The sequence below is a fragment of the Astatotilapia calliptera genome, chromosome 14 (assembly GCF_900246225.1).
Source record: "Astatotilapia calliptera chromosome 14, fAstCal1.2, whole genome shotgun sequence".
Classification (NCBI taxonomy): Eukaryota; Metazoa; Chordata; class Actinopteri; order Cichliformes; family Cichlidae; genus Astatotilapia; species Astatotilapia calliptera.
This window is the reverse complement of record NC_039315.1, coordinates 14602037-14621601: the sequence shown is the minus strand read 5'-3', so window position 1 is coordinate 14621601 and position 19565 is coordinate 14602037. Positions and strand designations below refer to the sequence as shown.

The 19565-nt window shown below is 40.3% G+C and overlaps 1 long non-coding RNA gene across 1 annotated transcript; it reads right to left on the bottom strand.

Moving 5' to 3' along the window:
* Positions 1-4614: 4614 nt before the first annotated feature.
* Positions 4615-6878, bottom strand: LOC113036897 (uncharacterized). The gene is made up of 2 exons (XR_003274518.1): positions 6422-6878; positions 4615-5485 (listed from the first exon to the last, which is right to left on the bottom strand). It is a non-coding gene; the product is annotated as an uncharacterized LOC113036897 (long non-coding RNA).
* Positions 6879-19565: the final 12687 nt, after the last annotated feature.

Below are 19565 nucleotides of genomic sequence, written 5' to 3'. Positions count from 1 at the left end.
ATTCAGTTACTGTTTTCAGTAGAATATTAGTTGCAGTTGCTTATTTACTGCCAAGATTCCCCCTTTTGCTCCCACTGGCTGTAACACTTTGGCAGTTAGCTGAAAGTTCACACCACCCACTTTCCTCGTGCTCTCACCTTCCCAGTCATTAGCAGCTACACTAGCTAACATCACAGCTAACATTACAACACCTCAGCATGTTCCTAGGAGGCTGAACAGTTTATTTTGCACTGTGAACATTGTAGACTGCTGTGGTAACCCAGAGGGGGGATATTAAACGAAAACACATTAAAGAGTGACTTGAGTTTTTTTTTGTTTTTTGTTTTTTTTTAATTTGCTGTTATTATTTTATTTTATATTTCACAACACAACTAGCACTTCTGGGCTTAAAATGTTAAAGCCTACTGCCATTTCAACTTTAAGAAAGTCACCAGTGCCAGCTCTTCTTTTGTTTTCGCTCCCACTACAAAGTTCCCTTCTGTTGCCCTCTGGTCATAAAACTACTCAGTTTTCCATCGTGCGCCCTTTGGGTGACCTTAATGGTGGGTCTACTGGTATGTGTGTGGGTATGTGTGTGTTTGCGTGTGTATCTTGGGGGGGGTGTCTCTTCCAGTCTCTGGAATGCTTGTGTGTGTTAGTGCTTGGGGCACTGCACGGTGTATGCACAAAAGCACATGTGCATAGGCACACTGCCACGTGCAAATAATATGTTAGGAGAATCATAAGTGAGAAAGTGTTTCAGGTAGGAAATCACATCTTGTTATTGCTCACTTTATTCAAAAGGAGCTCTTATTGTGAAGTGCCCTCTTGCTGTGCTCTTGTTTTTAATGGCTGCTGATAGCCACCCATTTTGAGTTCAAACTGGTTGAGTTTTCCCTGAAGTTTTTTTTATATGGCTCTTTACTTTTTCATGCATTAGTATAAAAGAAAAGAATTCATAAGATCACACGGGCACGGGAACAATTCACTGTCGCTAGTGGTTTTCATTTAATACATAAATTAACATATAAAATTCTTCAGCTTCACATTAGTGAGTGCAGATATATCAAAAGAAACTGTTTAATGCCTTTTCTAAAAATATTGTCAAGAATTTAAGAATTAAAAAAGACATATGTGTATTAGTTTGCCTCAAGTACTCAGCATAGACAATGTGTAAATACAGTTTAAAATATTTGAAAAAAGGACATGATAAAACTTTAAAAAATATTTTTTGCATCAACAGCTTTAAGGCTTCACATTAGTGTCTGTGCTCACTTCATAATTAATATAAAACAGTGACCTCCTGTGGTTGTTCAGTAAATCTGTTTTTGTTTTTAAATATCTTTTTCTTTGTTTGTTTACCTATTATTATTTGTTTTTTAGCTGAGTCCATTTGGATAGATAGCTGCAAAAGTTTAAAAGTTTAATCCGATGAGGATTACTGATTACTTTGGCTGCACACAACTTTCCACACTGGATCTTGTTTCTCTTTCGCAGGTGAAACTGCATGTTGTAGCTCGCTCTAATCGACCCTTGAGCTGACAGCTAGGCATCCACTTCAGTTATCTGAAGACAGCCACATATGCTTTCCCCCCCTCTCCCTTTCATGTTTCAACCATGTCTACTCTAGTGTGTTCTGCCATTAAACTAACCATTGATCTTCTTTTAGCAGATAACAGGTGAAAGATCAGTTCCATTAATTTTACATTTTGTCTCACTAAGTGGACCACGCATTTCTTATTAACTGCTTCAAGACACTGGCACACAGGTCACAGCACTTAATTGGTTCAACTGATGAAACACTATTATCTGTCACAATCAGAAATGCCAGTTCGACATGCAGCACTTTGTAGGGCTTTCTGGGAATGCAGTCTTTCCATTTTGCTGGTTTGCTGATTTTGCTGGCCAGATAGTTGCTTTGTTAAACACTCTTGATAAAATATCATCAAATCATCAGCTGCTAGATATTTGGATTAAATCAGACAATTAAAACATGATGTGCATTCTTTCAACCTCCGTCTTTAATTATCAAGAAAAACCATCAGTTCTACTTTAATCTCTTGTCTTGGCTGGTCATGGTGCTTATGTTAAGGCAGTGCTTTTATATATTTGGCTTGTTCACTATGTATCAACTCCACAACAAGATTTGACTCAAGTTTAACTGTCATTTTCCGTGTTTATTTTAAGAAGCTATTGATTTCTTAACTACAGCTGAATTGGCCCACAGCTACTGTTAAAACAAATGCATTTATTCCCCATGAGTCTTTCAAGAGCATTAGATCCACATACAGGCTACTTTTTTCCCATCCCAAAATAAGTTTAAGACCAAAATGGACCTGGCTTTGCCCCAGGTGGTGGTGGTATCAAACAGCCTCTGTTAGGCCAGGTGGTTCCAGGGTTATATATAGGAGAACTGCAGCCGTATTGCCAGCATCATTAGTGGTGTTAAATTTACTGCTAAAATCAGCCTAAAGCCTAAAAAAGACTCTTGCATCACTATAATGTGCTGTTACCATCCAATACTTACAGTAAGGTTTGACAGGAACGATGCATCTTATTAGAATGATCTCAGTTTTGCGTTCCACTCATGCATGTTTTATGTTTTTCTACTAAACAAGGGCAAAACAACAAGGTGGTAATTGTGTAATGTCAAGTGTAGACACATAGAATTAATTTAGAGTTAATGTACCACACCTGGAAGACATGTTTTTGCACAGCACCATGTGGTGTACCTGTAAAGTGATCTATTAGTGGGAAGGCATGCCAAAGTGAGGCTGGCTGCAAGTTTTGTGAAGAATGCGTATCTCGATGTGAGGTGGTGTAAGGCAGGTTTGCTGTGAAGTGAGCACAGTGGGTGTGTTAACAGCATAAAGCATGATTATTCTGCAAAATATCTGTTACGAGCAACCTGACGCTATTAAATTACTACAAATCATTGTATGCGTGTTTAATGAAAGGTTATATGTGTATAAGTAGGATGCAGAGTAATTGCATGTGTTTGCATGTTTGTCAGCATGAAGATGTGTGTGCGAGTCACTATAATTTACATGTGTTTCTGCTATTACGGTGTTGTGGTATACAAAGTTTCCATCTCAGCCTCATTACCCTTTAGACTGATGTTTGCATCTGGTGCACATATTGAACATGACACTCAATGTACAGGCTTATTTGGCCTGTGCCCGATTATAAGGCTTACACCTCTTGCTTACTGGAAAGTGGATGTGACACAACTTGCAGTAAAAAACCAGACAGTGTAATAGCCTCTTATTAAATGCAGTCTTTAAAATGCCTCTTTAAGCTGACAGCGCCATTGCAGAGTTTGGTCATTTTAACTTATGAGCTAAGATGTTTGATCACTCATAGCTGAAGTCCAAATACTGGCTTCAAACATTTCCTGACGTGCTACAGTAAATTCTGCCTGAATTCAGTAGTGTGCAACAGTTCATCAGGTGCTTACATTTCTTAGAACAAATTATGAACAAAAAGTACTCCTCAGATGTCTAATCTCTCAAGAGTTATGGTTTCACAGCCATTGAGAGTGCGGGACTGCTAAAAAAAAAAGAGACTTGTGGTAGCCATGGTAACAATATTGCTAGTCCTAAGACTAAGAAAGAATTTTGATGCACAGCTGTATGACAGGAATATACAGAGAGGGCTCACGTGCACATGCACACACAGACAACTTTTTGGAACAAGCACCAAATGGGGTGCATCATTTTAGCAGAAATTACACCCAGCTATATACATTCACTGTAGACTATAATTGAGCAGAACTTGGCATGTCCCAGTAATGTGGCTACACTCTAATAAATAAAACATTGGTTCAAATAAAAAAAACATGTTAACGTTTTCCACTAGAATTTTTGAGTTAAGCCAACTTCTGGCAGAATAGCATTAATTCAAAGCAATATTTTTGAGTATGGTGAAGTAGCTTTTTTGGCCACAATTAAAAACATTCTTAAGTAAAATTAACTTAATAATTTTCGACTAGAACACAAAAATTTAAGTTGATCCAACGTGAATTTTACGTATAGTGAAGTTACTTTTTGGCCACAAAAAAAAAAACACATTCTGAGTAACATGAACTTAATAATTGTCAACAAATACACAGGAATTTAAGTTGATCCAAGATTATATTTATGTATGGTGAAGTAGCTTTTTGATCAAAATAAAACACATTTATAATTAAAATGAACTTAACTGTCGGCATAAATAGTATTTATGTTGGTCAAATATGATATTTTGGTTACAGTGTAGTAATTTTTTGGTCCTACAGGAGATTCTATAAGGGCATTTACCTGTTTCCCAGCAGGCTAAGTCGCTCCAAAATACAACCTTGATCAAAAGCTGTGTCTTATAACCATGACTACCGCGTGGGCAGGCTCATGCATGGTGGTGCCTGCCCACAAAGAAGTCAAGGTTCTAAGACCTTAGAAACTTGTCGATCACTTTTTTCCCCAAACGAAGGTCAGCCTTAACATGCGCTGTGTGTGCTCTTGTGTCATGACCTTCAGAAAAAGAAATGGATGTTGTGTGTATTTGTTTGAATGCGGCAGATGTGATGCCAAATACCTGGACATCAGCTAAGGGACTCGTACCTGGTGCTCAGAAAGAATAGAAATTCAGAAAGATGTATTCAAATGAGTTAGACCCATTTAATTACAATAACAAACATCACAATTCTTTAACGTGCGTGTGAAGTGCAAGATTTGTGGGCTTCAGTTTCCTAGAACACAAGTTGCCTGCTGAAACTTAATGAGCTGTGTATTAAAATTGTAATACAACCTACTACTTGAATCCTCTTTTTTTTAACTTTAACATGTGACAGTGAATCAAAACAATAGATGACAGGCTGCTATACATTAAATGCACTAATTTAAACATAAAATGAGCAAAGCTTCTTTCATTCAACTTTGTCAGCACTCTTACAAAGTATTCTTGATTCTCTTCTATATTTGACTTTTCACCCTCAAGATTAAGGCCAGCTAAAGAGGGCATTACACAAACTTTAAAACACACCAATACCCTCAGAACACAGGTCATGGGAGAAATTAAACGCATTCCTTAAAAATGTGCAAATAACAGCATTTAAGGCACGGCAAAACATTAACTCAGAAGACTTAAGAACAGCACTTTAAAATTTAGTAAAACACATTGAAGTAGTGCCAGAAATGCAGGAATAAGGTTTTTGTGAAACTCACTCACGAATGGTCTATCAAGTCTGCTCTAGAAAATACCAAACTTAAGATTCATTACTTTAGAGCTGGCTTTTTGTCCATCAAGCTCAAGGCATAGCTTTTGAAATACCTCAAAGGTAAATTTCAGCTGCTTGGGATAGGTAAGGTTCAGAGCGTAGATTACTCCCATCATCAAAGCACAGGATCTGGCAACATCAATCCTCTCCAGGATCTTGGATCCCTCAACGATGATGGTTGCAGGCCCATCACCAATGATAGCAATCTTCATGATTTGCATTGCAAGGTCTGCGTTGAGCTCCTCCTCATCCCTGTAGGAGAAATTAAATGTTAGGATGTATAAAATACATAGCTCAAGCACTTCAGGATGACGTGCATAAGGGAATGAACTACTACAGGTAGGAAAATAAGCTAAAACAGGTTGTCTTTTGTGTTTTTCAGTGATTTTACTTTGTCATTCTGTAATTTTTAAAAGCTAAATTAAACCATAATCCAACGTTTAAAATAAAAAATGTCTTGTTTTTCACAGTTTTGTTTTTCCACTTTGAAAAGAAAATCTAATAAATCATTTTTAAGGGTTATTCCACTTCTAAGTGAAATTTTATCTATTGCCATATTGTCACAGTTAGAAAGTGAGAAACAAGCCTTTTGTAAACAGCACACTAATTCTCCGGAAGCAATCCATTTGCTTTAGCAGAGCATAAACAATGTAAGTGAATAGCAGGTGCTAGCATGTTGTGTGCAAAAGTGATTAAAATGACTCAGTAATGAAAACAAATATTTCTTGGGAGCTTAGTAATCATGTTCACGGCAAATGAAAAGTGCAAAAGTAACACGGAAGATTTGCAGAAGCTGATTTAGACTTGAGACTACATTGCAGTTACGACAAACACCGCTGTAAACATCCACTGTATGGTGCATGGATATAACGCAACAGTTGAAAAAGCCTCCAGCTTCCATAAACAAACACACACAGCCACTACTATACAAGCATAGTAAGCTGCAGTAACAATGGATGGATCTTTGATTTGTTGAAGAAATATTGCACAAATAGCATGTTGGTTTATAGACACTGGTCGGCAGTGGCTTCAACTGCTGTGTTATAACCATGTGGAGGCTTACAGCAGTGCTTTGTCGTAATGTAGTCCCAAGTCCAAATCGGCTTCTGAAAATCCTTCATGTCAATTCATACTTTTCATTTGCAGTCAGCATGATTCATGATTCTGAATTACTCAATTCAAGCTTACTTGTTAAGAAGGTCCCTTGGTACCAGGAGAAGATGATGGTTTGAGCCTTTGTCCTGGCAAGAAACACAGCAAAGTAACTGAATATTTCGGTGAGATTCCCACTTTCTTTAGAAGGCTGACCACGTCTTAACTGGAACCCCTAGATCTGCAACGCCAGGACAGTGTATAACACCAGAAAGTTGTGCCTGCACAAAAATACAAAAGATGGTATTTTCAACTTCACCTGTGAGTCTTCAATACAGTGAATAAGTTTCACCTGTCAAAGCTGTGTGAGCTAGAACCAAACATTCAAAACTACATAGACCTGAATACACTGGGTGCTGGAAAGCCTAACGTGGCTTTCCATAGATCAAATATACATAGAGGTGACATGGACTGGGCCAGTCTGTTGGAGCGTGTATCCCCACCGATCGCGATCTTGGAGGGGTCTCCACTCGCCCCCAGTGCATGTATTTCTACTGAGGAATGTGTTAACTCAAAAAACAAACAAAAAAACTAATATATATATATATATATATATATATATATATATATATATATATATATATATATATATATATATGTATTAGTTGTTTTTTATCAACAAAAGCAAACATAAGGTGTGGCATGACAGGACAGAATTATTTCTGACAGTAAATACAAAAAAAACCCCAAACTTTTTATACACAAGCTACAATGTCAATAATCCCACTTGATCTGTTTTCATTTCATTCTCCAAAACCAAATTGGAATCAATGCTGAGTCAGCAGCTATGGTCATTTTTGTGCACCCTAGTGTTGCAAAAACTGGCATACTACTGAAACCATATGTGGGATTATTGACCTTTCTTGCCTTATCCGTTTGGAAAAATATTTAAACATTTTCCTTATTTACCATGGGTGAATACATTCCTCAGTAGAAAAAATGCACTGGCGGCGAATGGGGACCCAACCAAGATGGTGTCTGGTCTTTTACCTGTGAAAATAGGCCGAGCAGACGGTGAAGAACCGCTCTTAGCGGTCAACAGACACACCGGACTAATGGCGACCGACTGCGCAGAAGCCAATGGGGTTGAACTTCACCCCGTAACGTTACGAAAATTTAGAAGCGTTTCTTATCAATTACTAACATAAAATGCTTCCCTTCAAAAAATAAATTTCACATTTCAAAAATAAAATCACAGTGAACACAACTTAGCTTGGCTAGCTACGTTAGCATAGTAGTTAGCGCCGGGGCTAACAACGTCCGCTATCTTTTAATAATTATAAGACAATTACAGTGGTCTGCATTAGAGTAACGTCAGTGTTAAATTTTCCAAAAAGAGCCCAACAATTTATGCTATCGTGGAATTAGCTGCTGTGTGTATATTGAAACACACAAACGCGGGGGCAAGCTAAGATGTATGTTATGTATGTTACGTCGTTGTTTTAAAGTAAACTAACAAAATCCAGAGCGACTGCAAATATGTGTAATTTCGCATAAAATTACTCACCGTTCGCGACGAACACAGCTAAAGACAGCTATGATAAACCTTGAACACGTGCTGTTGAATATGTCCGCTTGAGTAGAAGAAGGGAACTGTGAGCTGTTTACACATCATCAAGTTGTATTTTACATCGACAGAACTTAAAATTATATTGTTTTTTGATTAATAGAAGATTTTAAATTCAGACAAATCACGATTATATATTGAGTAAAGAGGCATAATTTATGTGTCACCCGAACTCAATAAAATAAAATTTTTAATTAGGAAGTCTAACAGTATTTATGAACTTGATTTTTCATTTCACAACAACATATATATGTAAGTAATGACTAAAGGTCACATTAATTACTTTTTAGAGTGTATGTGACACTGACAATACAGTATATTCCTGTTTTTTTTTTTTTTTGGCTTTGTTTTTTTTAACATGAAGCATTATTCTTTTTAAAGTTGAAATGGTTTACAAAGTGAAGTTCAGCAGCCTAAATATGCAAATGTTTCACATTTAACACTATCTGACAAAAAACAGCTGGTGTTCTCAATAGGATATCTACTTGATTGTGGAGTTAATGGATTTCAATCCCAGATGCCTGAAAGTGTTTTAATTCATGTTGTAGTGATTACAGTATAATATAAATACTGCAATTGAATGGGAGATAATTGCAGAAATGTGTTTATTTGAAAAAAAACAATATATGACAGGACAGAGAATTATTCATGTGAACATTATTATCAAACAATCACAGTAGGGAACCGTTCCCTAATTTCATACAAACATTTTCTTGTCTGTCCAGACCGTATCTGATAGAAAATTAATATTGAAGCGTACAGATGATCTTTTCTTCCCCGTGCCCTCTGGAAGGAGAAGTTATTTTCTGTGATGAATTGAATTTCTTCCTCACATGCCACTTTTCTGCCAAACAAAGAAAATCAAAATGCATTAGTAAAACAAACACATAGGATGTCTGTGAAGGTTCTCAGTCATCCAGGTCATCGTAGTCAAAGGAGCTTGCAAAGAAAAGCGTCTGGACTTCTTTGAATTGCTTGAAGACGTTTCACTTCTCATCCGAGAAGCTTCTTCAGTTCTAAGGTCAAAAGGTGGAGAGTCCCAGATATAAACCCAGTGGGAGTTTCCCCCAAAGAGGGACAAAAAGACCCCCTGATGATCCTCTACCTAATCACATGAGCCAAGGTGTGAAAGCGGGTGTGGGTCACAATCAGCCAGAGTTTCGGGTGAGCTCATTGTGAAACCTGGCCCCACCTTATCATGCGATTTCCTGAGGTCAGATGGCCCAGGATGTGAGTGGCCGTTAAGGGGTCTGGGGAGGGAACTCAAAACTGGATTATAGATGGCAGACAGTTGGTGTCGTAAACCACTGCCTCTGTTCAAAGATGGTCGCTCACAGTGGACATAGATGGCTTCTTTCACTCCTCTTTCAAACCATCCTCTCTGTCCAAAATGTGAACGTTAGCATCCTCGAAAGAGTGACCTTTGCCCTTTAGATGCAGATGGACTGCTGAGTCTTGTCCTGTGGAGGTGGCTCTTCTATGTTGGGCCATGCGCTTGTGAAGTGGCTGTTTGGTCTCTCCAATGTAGAGGTCTGAGCATTCCTCGCTGCACTGTACAGCATACACCACATTGTTAAGTTTGTGTTTAGGAGTTTTGTCTTTCGGGTGAACCAGTTTCTGTCTGAGTGTGTTGCTGGGTCTGAAATACACTGGGATGCCGTGCTTGGAGAAAACTCTCCTGAGTTTCTCTGATACACCGGCTACATAGGGGATGACAATGTTGTTGCGTCTATCTTTCATGGGCTCCCCCGTGTCACCTATTGTAGTGTAGAGGAGTGAAAGAAGCCATCTATGTCCACTGTGAGCGACCATCTTTGAACAGAGGCGGTGGTTTACGACACCAACTGTCTGCCATCTATAATCCAGTTTTGAGATCCCTTCCCAGACGCCTTAACGCCCACTCACATCCTGGGCCATCTGATCTCAGGAAATCACATGATAGGGTGGGGCCAGGTTTCATAATGAGCTCACCCGAAACCCTGGCTGATTGTGACCCACACCTGCTTTCACACCTTGACTCATGTGATTAGGTAGAGAATCATCAGGGGGTCCTTTGTCCCTCTTTGGGGGGATACTCCCACTGGGTTTAAATCTGGGACTCTCCACCATTTGACCCTTAGAACTGAAGAAGCTTCTCGGATGAGAAGTGAAACGTCTTCAAGCAACTCAAAGAAGTCCAGACGCTTTTCTTTCCAAGCCCCTTAGACAACACACAGGATGAGACTTCAGGCTGGCTTGTAGGTTTTGAAACATAATCTCTAGTCACTATTTTTTCTCTGAGGTACTTTTCCTCTTGTGTATACATGTCATCTTGATCTGATGAAATGTGAAATATTAAGTGGTTGCCAAGGATAAAATATTTCACCCAGATTGAGCCATCCATGTCTATCTTAAATTTTCTAAATTTTAAGCCATCCAGCCATTTCTGTTTTAAACTGAAACCATGACGTAGTGCTAAAAAGGAAAATCAGGGGATCAGCTAAGTCACAGCAAATCATTGTCTTGGGGCTTGCAGGTCTATGCAAAGCCCCATGGTAACCTATCAAATATTTTTTGAGATAGTTCAGTCTGAGTCAGAGTGGTGGGCTGAAAGTCTGACTGACTGACAAGCCACTGGCATTCACAACTTATTCAAAAGTATTCACATTTAAAAACATCTAGCAAATACATACATTATTGCTGTATTACATTTAAGCATGTCATACATTTTAAAGAGAAATCAGATACCCAAGCAAAAATGAAGACGAAGTAGACAACAGCTATGCAACCGAGAATCCATCCTACGATCAACAGAACAGGGAATAGTTTGTAGGATGAATCTGTTGGACCCACAACTAGAGACAAATAGAGAAACAATATCAATGTGATGAGTGGTTGAGGAAAAATTTATTAAACGGAGCCCCCCCCCCACCCAATGTTGTGTCTCATTTCTGGGTAGTACGTGTGTGTCTTACCTCGCCTGGACATGGCACTTCTCTCTGTTCTAATCTTTTTGTTGTGATGTGTGCAAAACCAGCCTCCTTGCTGTGAGGGCTTGATGTTGGCATCCGGCAGAGCAGGGTGAAACAAATCTGGTGGAGTTGGAATACAATCCATCTTTAGCCCTTCTTCAGTCCCATTTGATTTTAGCCTGTTCTCCTCTACCCAACATTCACAATACACTTTATATTACCAACAGAACATTTAAATTTTCCTTTATTTTTATTTATTTATTTTTTTTGGAAGTGATGCAGTGGCTGTCACATTGTTTTCTCTATGGACCAAGTCCCAGCTGTGGTGGGCCCTGGTCTTCTCCTCTCTTATCCTCCCGGGAGAAACTGTTACAGCTGAGGCTGGCAATGTTGTCTCTAGAGTGTATTCTGACTCTCCAGCAGCTCAATACTCTGGGTCAATATTAGAGCAACGTGAGATAAAACGCATTTTTCTGAACGGTTTCTTTTGTGGATTTTGACCTGTCTGTTTTTTTTTCTACACAGATTAGCCAAAACATACAAGAAACTGATTATTAATATTTAAATATTAAAATCAATTTGATTCTTACAAACCATGTGTAAATATATATTTTAAAAAAGGTTTGGAGTGTGCAGGACTATTTCTTGACCAGGAGCTGTGGCTCCCCAGAGTCTGGGCAGGTTACTTGTCAGTAAAACCACAGTCAGTCATTTCCACACTTTGTGTTTTCTGCACAATAATCACATTGGATGTAATATGCCAACTGATGTGGAAACAGATTTTGTTTTGTACGTTGATAGAAATAGGCGTGTCGACGAGAGAAGGAGAGAGGAGTGGAGGAGAGGAGCAGTAATTACTGGAGACCTTTTAAGACCCAACAAAGGATGAAGGAGGAGAGCAGAGGAAAAGTGAGATCATGTGCCCTGGAAAGCAGAGGGCACAGGAAGATTCAAAGGAAGGGAAGAAAACGAGAACGCAAAAGAGACGGCACTCATGGTGTAATTGGATGAGCACTTGCAACTGACAGGCTGTCCTTCTGAAAATGACAGCTCTTTTTCTCTGGCTAAGCCCTTTCATTGTTAATACCCCTCTAGATCCAGCACCCTCACCTGCTAACATATGGCCCAGAGTCTGTATGCTGAGATCTGAAAAGTATGAGGTTAGGCTGATTGCAAGATTACATGAAAGTGCCCAACGTCTGCTGTCAGTGCAAAGTGTGGGTGTTGATGAAATTGACACAGCTGTTTCCAATGATTTTACACCATTGCTGCAACAACTTACTTTGAGGTGAAATGTAAATATAGCATCTATATTTTAAAACCTCTTTCCCTGGTGATCTGAATGTGCACACCTGGGTGTTACGCCATTCCTGTGTTAACTCCATATTAGCCTGTAATCTCTTTCTCCTCCTGCTAAGCCTTGATCAGACTTTCCATCCTTGCTGCAGTGATTCTTATATATTAGCTACATTGTTTTCCTCCTCTTTCCTTTAGTGTGACAAAGATTACTTGAAACCACTGTTGCTCAAAGTAACTGTTCATTTGTATTGTTGATTTGTGATTAGAGGATTTATGTGAAGTATTTTCATGCGCATATCTGTTGTACTAACTAATCAACTTTGGATATTCTTTGAATTTCTCTTACTGCACTTTTTTCTATCAAATATGCATTTCAGCTCCATGGCTGCTTTGCTGACAATAACCTTTATGGAGAGAAGTAGGAACTCTTGCCAGTGGTAAAATATATTCCAGGTAGTGTTTATCAGGTAGGTAGGTTATTGATTGATGGCCTCATCTGTGTTCATGTGGGAGCAGCACAGCCTGAGCTGGAATTTCAGACTGAGAAAGCTAGTGCTTCCCCTAAAACATTGGACTTTAAAGGATGTAATGTTTTCTTTTCCTTAATATTAGCTAATTCAATTCAATTCAATTCAATTTTATTTATATAGCGCCAAATCACAACAAAAGTCGCCTCAAGGCGCTTCATAGATACAGAGAAAAACCCAACAATCATATGACCCCCTATGAGCAAGCACTTTGGTGACAGTTGGAAGGAAAAACTCCCTTTTAACAGGAAGAAACCTCCGGCAGAACCAGGCTCAGGGAGGGGCGGCCATCTGCTGCGACCGGTTGGGGTGAGAGAAGGAAGACAGGATAAAAGACATGCTGTGGAAGAGAGACAGAGGTTAATAACAGATATGATTCAATGCAGAGAGGTCTATTAATACTACGCATTTTTCATTGTATGGCTTTATTTCTGATGTTGATCTTTCTTGGTGTTATTTTCCTGTGTGACTCATGTAGCAGTTTTAACCAGTCAGCTTGTCAACGCCTTGGGGATACGACCTTCGCAGTGAAGGAAATGAACAGTAACTCAGACCTCCTGTTCAGCGTCACCCTTGACTGTCTGAAAGCTGAGAGTTGCCTAGCAAAGGGCACCACTCTGTTAGCAGCCATGTCTATGGTAACTAGAGATTAAGTTCATGCCCCAAACGTTCCACTGTAGAAGTGATGAAAGGTCAAACAATCATGCTTCCAAGTTTGCAGGTAGACACAAGCCCCTGGATAATGTCCACATGGGTCAGAGCAACACTTCAATTGCAAGTCAGCGACAATATTGCTGTCAACACACTGACTGTTTTGTTACTTTGTTGCTCATACCAGTAATGAAGCGTTACACATTTGTGTTTGAATTACACTGTGTTGCACTGCTACCTCAATAACAAGCTTGCAGGCTCTATATGTTCAACTTTCAAGTTTCCCCAGTGTTACACCCCGGCCTAGGCAACCGGGGTGCAACGTAGAAAAACAAAGATAAGGAAAATAAAACCACGAAGGCCCTCCACCAAAATCCCAAAACGAAGGTGTCTCAAACGAAAATATTAACAAACCCATTCACAACTATTTACAACAGACTATTTATTTACAACAAACACACCAAACTATTTACAACACGGGGGAGATCGCGACCATGACACACTGAAACACAAGGCTTAAATACATAGAAGGGGCAAATTAGAACTGACGAGACAGGGAAAATGTAAACTAAACACACTAAGATAACACAGACTTTCAAAGTAAAGCAGGAAATACATAAGTCATGCAAAAACAAAACACTGACACACCGAAACGTAACATTTCCCCCTACCCAAAAATCAAACATTTAACACCAAGTGAAAAGTTTGATCCAGACAGACGAAGCCGATGAAGGCTGGAGCGGTCCCACGGACCCTCCAGCGAAGGCGGATGAAGGCTGGAGCGGTCCCACGGACCCTCCCCTCAGCGAAGGCAGACGAAGCTGATGAAGGCTGGAGCGGTCCTACTGACCCTCCAGCAGACGACGAAGGCTGGAGCGGTCCCTCGGACCCTCCAGCGAAGGCGGATGAAGGCTGGAGCGGTCCCACGGACCCTCCAGCGACGACAAAGGCTGGGGCGGTCCCACGGACCCTCCCCCCAGCGAAGGCGGATGAAGGCAGACGAAGCTGATGGAGGCTGGAGCGGTCCCACGGACCCTCCAGCAGACGACGAAGGCTGGTGCGGTCCCCCGGACCCTCCAGCAGAGGCGGATGAAGGCTGGAGCGGTCCCTCGGACGCTCCAGCGAAGGCGGATGAGCAGCTCACTAGCTGCACACACGGACACGCAGCCCACCAGCTGCACACACGGACACGCAGCCCACCAGCTGCACACACGGACACGCAGCCCACCAGCTGCACACACGGACACGCAGCCCACCAGCTGCAGAAGGCTGGAGCGGTCCCTCGGATCCTCCAGCGAAGGCGGATGAAGGCTGGAGCGGTCCTCGGACCCTCCAGCGAAGACAGACGGAGGCTGAAGCGGTCCTCGGACCCTCCAGCGAAGGCGGATGAAGGCTGGAGCGGTCCCCGGGCCCTCCAGCGAAGACAGACGGAGGCTGAAGCGGTCCTCGGACCCTCCAGCGAAGACAGAAGGCCGAAGCTGTCCCTCCTTCGGACCCTCCAGCGATCCCGGACGAGCCCCCATATGTTACACCCCGGCCTAGGCAACCGGGGTGCAACGTAGAAAAACAAAGATAAGGAAAATAAAACCACGAAGGCCCTCCACACACTAAGATAACACAGACTTTCAAAGTAAAGCAGGAAATACATAAGTCATGCAAAAACAAAACACTGACACACCGAAACGTAACACCAGTTTTCATATGGCTTTCCTCTGACCGCTCCTAATTTCCCACAAATCAAAGGCATCACTGTTAGGTATTAGACATGCTCCCACAGTTGCCTTTGACAAAAGCAGTGGCCTCAAAAATGAAGTCTTTCTCTAGGATTACTCATATTTTATAACTCAACTGATGTGTCAATTTCCATTTTTTCATACTCACTGTCTCTGTCTTTTTAAACTGTCTTTCTTTCTCTTTCTATCATCTGTCACTCTAACCACTGCTATTCTTCACAGATGAGCTACCTAGCCTTCATTGCCCAGTGATGCTGCACAAGCATGAGCCATAGTTGAGCTGCTGCCCTTGATGGGATGGACTTGGGTGGAATTGCTGTATGCATATGATGATTCTGGCAGATTTAGGATTCAGGGGGTTGCAAACAAACTCAAAGCAATGCCTCCTTATTAAAGTAGTTCTATGAGTTCCTCCTCTGTATTCTTAAAGCCTCCAGTTCCCGTTTTTATTCAAAGGACTAACCAAAGGTGGTAATGGAAAGCATTGCTGAAAGCTTGAACTCTACATAATACACCTCTGCTTCTCAGCTCTTCGGGTACTTAAGCTGTGAATCGGTAATGAGGCTTGAGTCATATAGATTACTGTTTGCATCCCATGTAATGTCCTCTCATTTGATAGGACAATACTATTTGCTTTGTGGAAGGTTGATATCTCTGGCTTTTAACACAGAAAGGATGCCTCGTGAACTTCATGCACCTCAGTTCTGATCCTTTCATAAAACTATCTCCAAGGAACGCTGTGCGGTTGGTCTCTTAGTGCTGACATGGAAAGAAAATGCAATTAATTAATTAATCAATCCATTTTTTTGCTGCTTATCTGGGTTGGAGTTCTGGGGACAACAGTCTGAGCCGAAAAGGCCAGGATTCTCTCACCCCAGCCCCCTTCTCCAGCTGATCCGGGGGGACGCCAAGATGTTCCCCATCCAGCTGAGAGATATAATCTTTCCAGCAAGCCTTGGGTCTGACCAGGGGCCTCCTCCTTGTAGGACATGCCTAGAATACCTCACCTAGGAGGCAACCAGGAGGCATCCTTGTCAAATGCCCGAACTGGCATCAACTGGCTTCTTTCTTTCTTTCTTTCTTTCTTTTTTTTAAAGAAAAAGACATGAAAACAGAATTCAATGATTTGTAAATGTCATAAACTGATATTTTATTCACAGTAGAACAGAATATCTACTAAATGACATTTTGCTTTTTCATGTAATATTAGCTTGTGTTGAATTCAATGATAGCAAGATTCTCAATAAAGCTGGACGGGGGCAACAATAGGCTAAAAAGTAAGTGCTACTGAACAGATACAACTTGATTGACATTTAGTGGCTAATTAGCTTAAGTGCCAACAGTATTGGATGTAGGGTTGCCAACCGTCCCTTAAAAAAACGGAATCGTCCCGTATTTAGAAACAAAAGTTCACGTCCCGTATTGAGCTAATAAGGGACGCACTTTGTCCCGTAATACAGTGAGAATCAAAAGTAGTCTATAAATGTTTATGGAATTAACGCTTTGTTTGAAAACATAATTCCCAGCCCCTCTCCTGCTTTGTGACACATGAGCTGACAGCACACTTATGACAATTCGAGTATGACAATTCAGATTACCGCTCATCTCATTGGTCGAGGAAAGGTCGCTTACGGAGAAAATACCGGAAGACAACAGATGACCACAACAACAAGCATGGCCAACAGGGAAACAAACGCCGACACTGCGGTGCAAGTCTCGGACGACAGTACACCTGAAGCTGGGCAAACACTGTGCGATTTTTTTCAGTCACGTTATTCAGCTCCTGCTCAAACTGCACGATTGACTCGCAGGGGTTAGAAGTTCGTAGGTCACGATGCAGGTTCTCACACTATACCGCCCGATGCTCTGATGCGACCTGAGTGCGCACACTGTGTCTCCATAAAATGAAGGTTATAACAGAAAATCTGTCGCTCTCCCTCTCTCTGTCTTTCACTCACACAGACACGCACACCACTATGGGCTCAAAATGTGGTCATAAATATTTTGTACGTGTAAAAAAGATTTGTGTGTGTAAAAAAGATTTGTGTGTGCGTAAAAAAGATTTGAAATAATACCTCAACTGAAGCCAATTGTACTAAATGCACTATATGTGCACTGTTACAAGAATATTTTTCGTTCTATTGTTTTCTATTAATTTATATAATTTTAAGTTAAGCAGGACAGAGTTCTTTTAAAGAAAGATTTACTTATATTCTCAAAAGTTAAGCATGACAGGCTTCTGTTTAAGAAAGAGACCTGTTTTACTGTGTTAATGTTGTCATTTTGAGCTAAAAATAAATGGCTAAATGATCATTTGTTTCCCATATGGTCATATCACAAAGAATATGCATCTGCTTAAATCAAATTCAAGTCAAATGGTTAAAAAATAATTTCACACACAAAAAAAGAGCTACAAAATTCACCACACTGTGAAGGGTGAACTGGGTTGCCCGGCCCTGGCCACAAGGTGTCCCTTATTTATTTTTCAGGGAGTTGGCAACCCTAATTGGATGCCAGTGTTATTTAAGACCACTGGCAGCACTGTGTTAAAACAAAATAATTCCATAATTCATGGAAATCACTGCATAGGCTCAGGAAAACTTCCAGAAGGCACTGTCTATGAACACAGTTCACCACCTTAAATTACTAGTTAAAGCTCTGTTACGCAAAACATGGATCCACCTTGCTATCAGAACTCAGTTCAAAAGCATAAATCCCTGATGGTATGGGTGCACGATTACTTTAAATTGAATTGTCAGTTTGCAGATCTGGAAAGCAACCCTCCATATTGAAAGGTTTAAGAATTCATTTAAGAGTAACATAGGCTTCCATCCATCTATCCATCCATCCATCCATCTATCCATTCTATTCCACTTATCACTTGTGGCGGGGGGTGGGGAGTGGAGCCTAACACAGAGAGACAGACAACCTTTTGCACTCATAATCACACCTATGGGCAGCTTAGAATTACCAGTTAACCTGACCCTATTAACTGCATCTTTGGACTGTGGGAGGAAGCTGGAGTACCCGGAGACAAGCACAGGGAGAACATGTAAACTCCACACAGCCAGGTGGTGAAAACAAAAATCAGGACCTTCTTGCTGTGAGGCAACAGTGCTAACCACTGTTCCACCGTGCTGCCTGTGATGTGCTGACAAATCATGAAACAAAAAAAATACAACAAAGTACGGCCAGGACTGTCAAAAAAGCTAGAATCCTTGATCAGACAATAATAGGACAAAAGTAACAGTAACTGCTCTCCATAGTTCTCAGACATAAACAGGCTTTTGCTAAAAGAAAAATTAATGCTACACAGTAGTAAATATGGCTGTATTACAGATTTTGAGATGTGTTAATGCCATCAAATTCAATATGACTCTGGGTTATGATTTCTATGTTTTATTGTAAATAAAATCTGTGATTTGCAAATCATTGCATTCTGTTCTTAATTACATTTCTGTTAACATTTTGCACAGTGTCCTATCTTTTTTCAGGGATTGTACTATTTATTTGCATTATTTGCAAGGAGAGACATTTAGGCATTGAAATGCATGTGTACACAAATGTGCCTCAACTAAGAATTTCAAAAGCAATGAAATAAAAGATGCACATGCCTTTGAAGCTCAAAAAGAAACGCATGACTGCATGACTACAGTGGGGTTCAACTAGTCTCTTAAAAATATCGTGCCACTTCTTGCAGATAGTGCTATCTGAGACAGGACAGGATTGGTTCTTTTCACTTCTAAAACTGATAACATCTGTGCCTTCTCAAGATTGTAGAATTTCATTTACAGGTACAAACTAAACCTGACCTCTGGACAGTCTCATATGACATTGAATGGTCTCTGACAGGATATGAAACAATAGTTTGACACTGTTGGTCATCTTGTGATGCGAGCATCAGTTACACATTGACACTGACTGAGTGGTTGTAAGGAAGCAATTCCCATAAAGTGAGAAAAGTTGACTTACCCCCTGAATCTCTTTTACGCACTCAGAATCTTGTTCTGAAGTCTGAATGTGACTTCTTTTGAATTCTCAGAGTCTGATGTAATATTACCATGTTAACTGGTCCTGGGTGCCTGGGTGTATATGTGGTAGTCCTTGTCCTCCTGGTTCAAGGAGAGCAGTGCTGACTTACATGTTTCCTTGACTGCTGGCCTTGTGCTGAGAGAGAAAAGGGTACTTTTCAGGATTCATTATACTGAAATAGTGTTTGAATAAATACATAATAATAACTGGAAAATAGCTCTTCTTCACATGCATTTAAGAGAAATGAAATACATAAATAATGTGTGTCTTGTGCTATAGACCAACCCATATCCATAGCCTTTCTTTAAAAAAGTTTTCCATTCATTTTATGTATCAGTAAAAACTAAATTTCACACTTCAAAATGCCTTCAAGTTGTCATATTAATATTAAGGTGAAATGTGGAATCATAAGGTATTTTA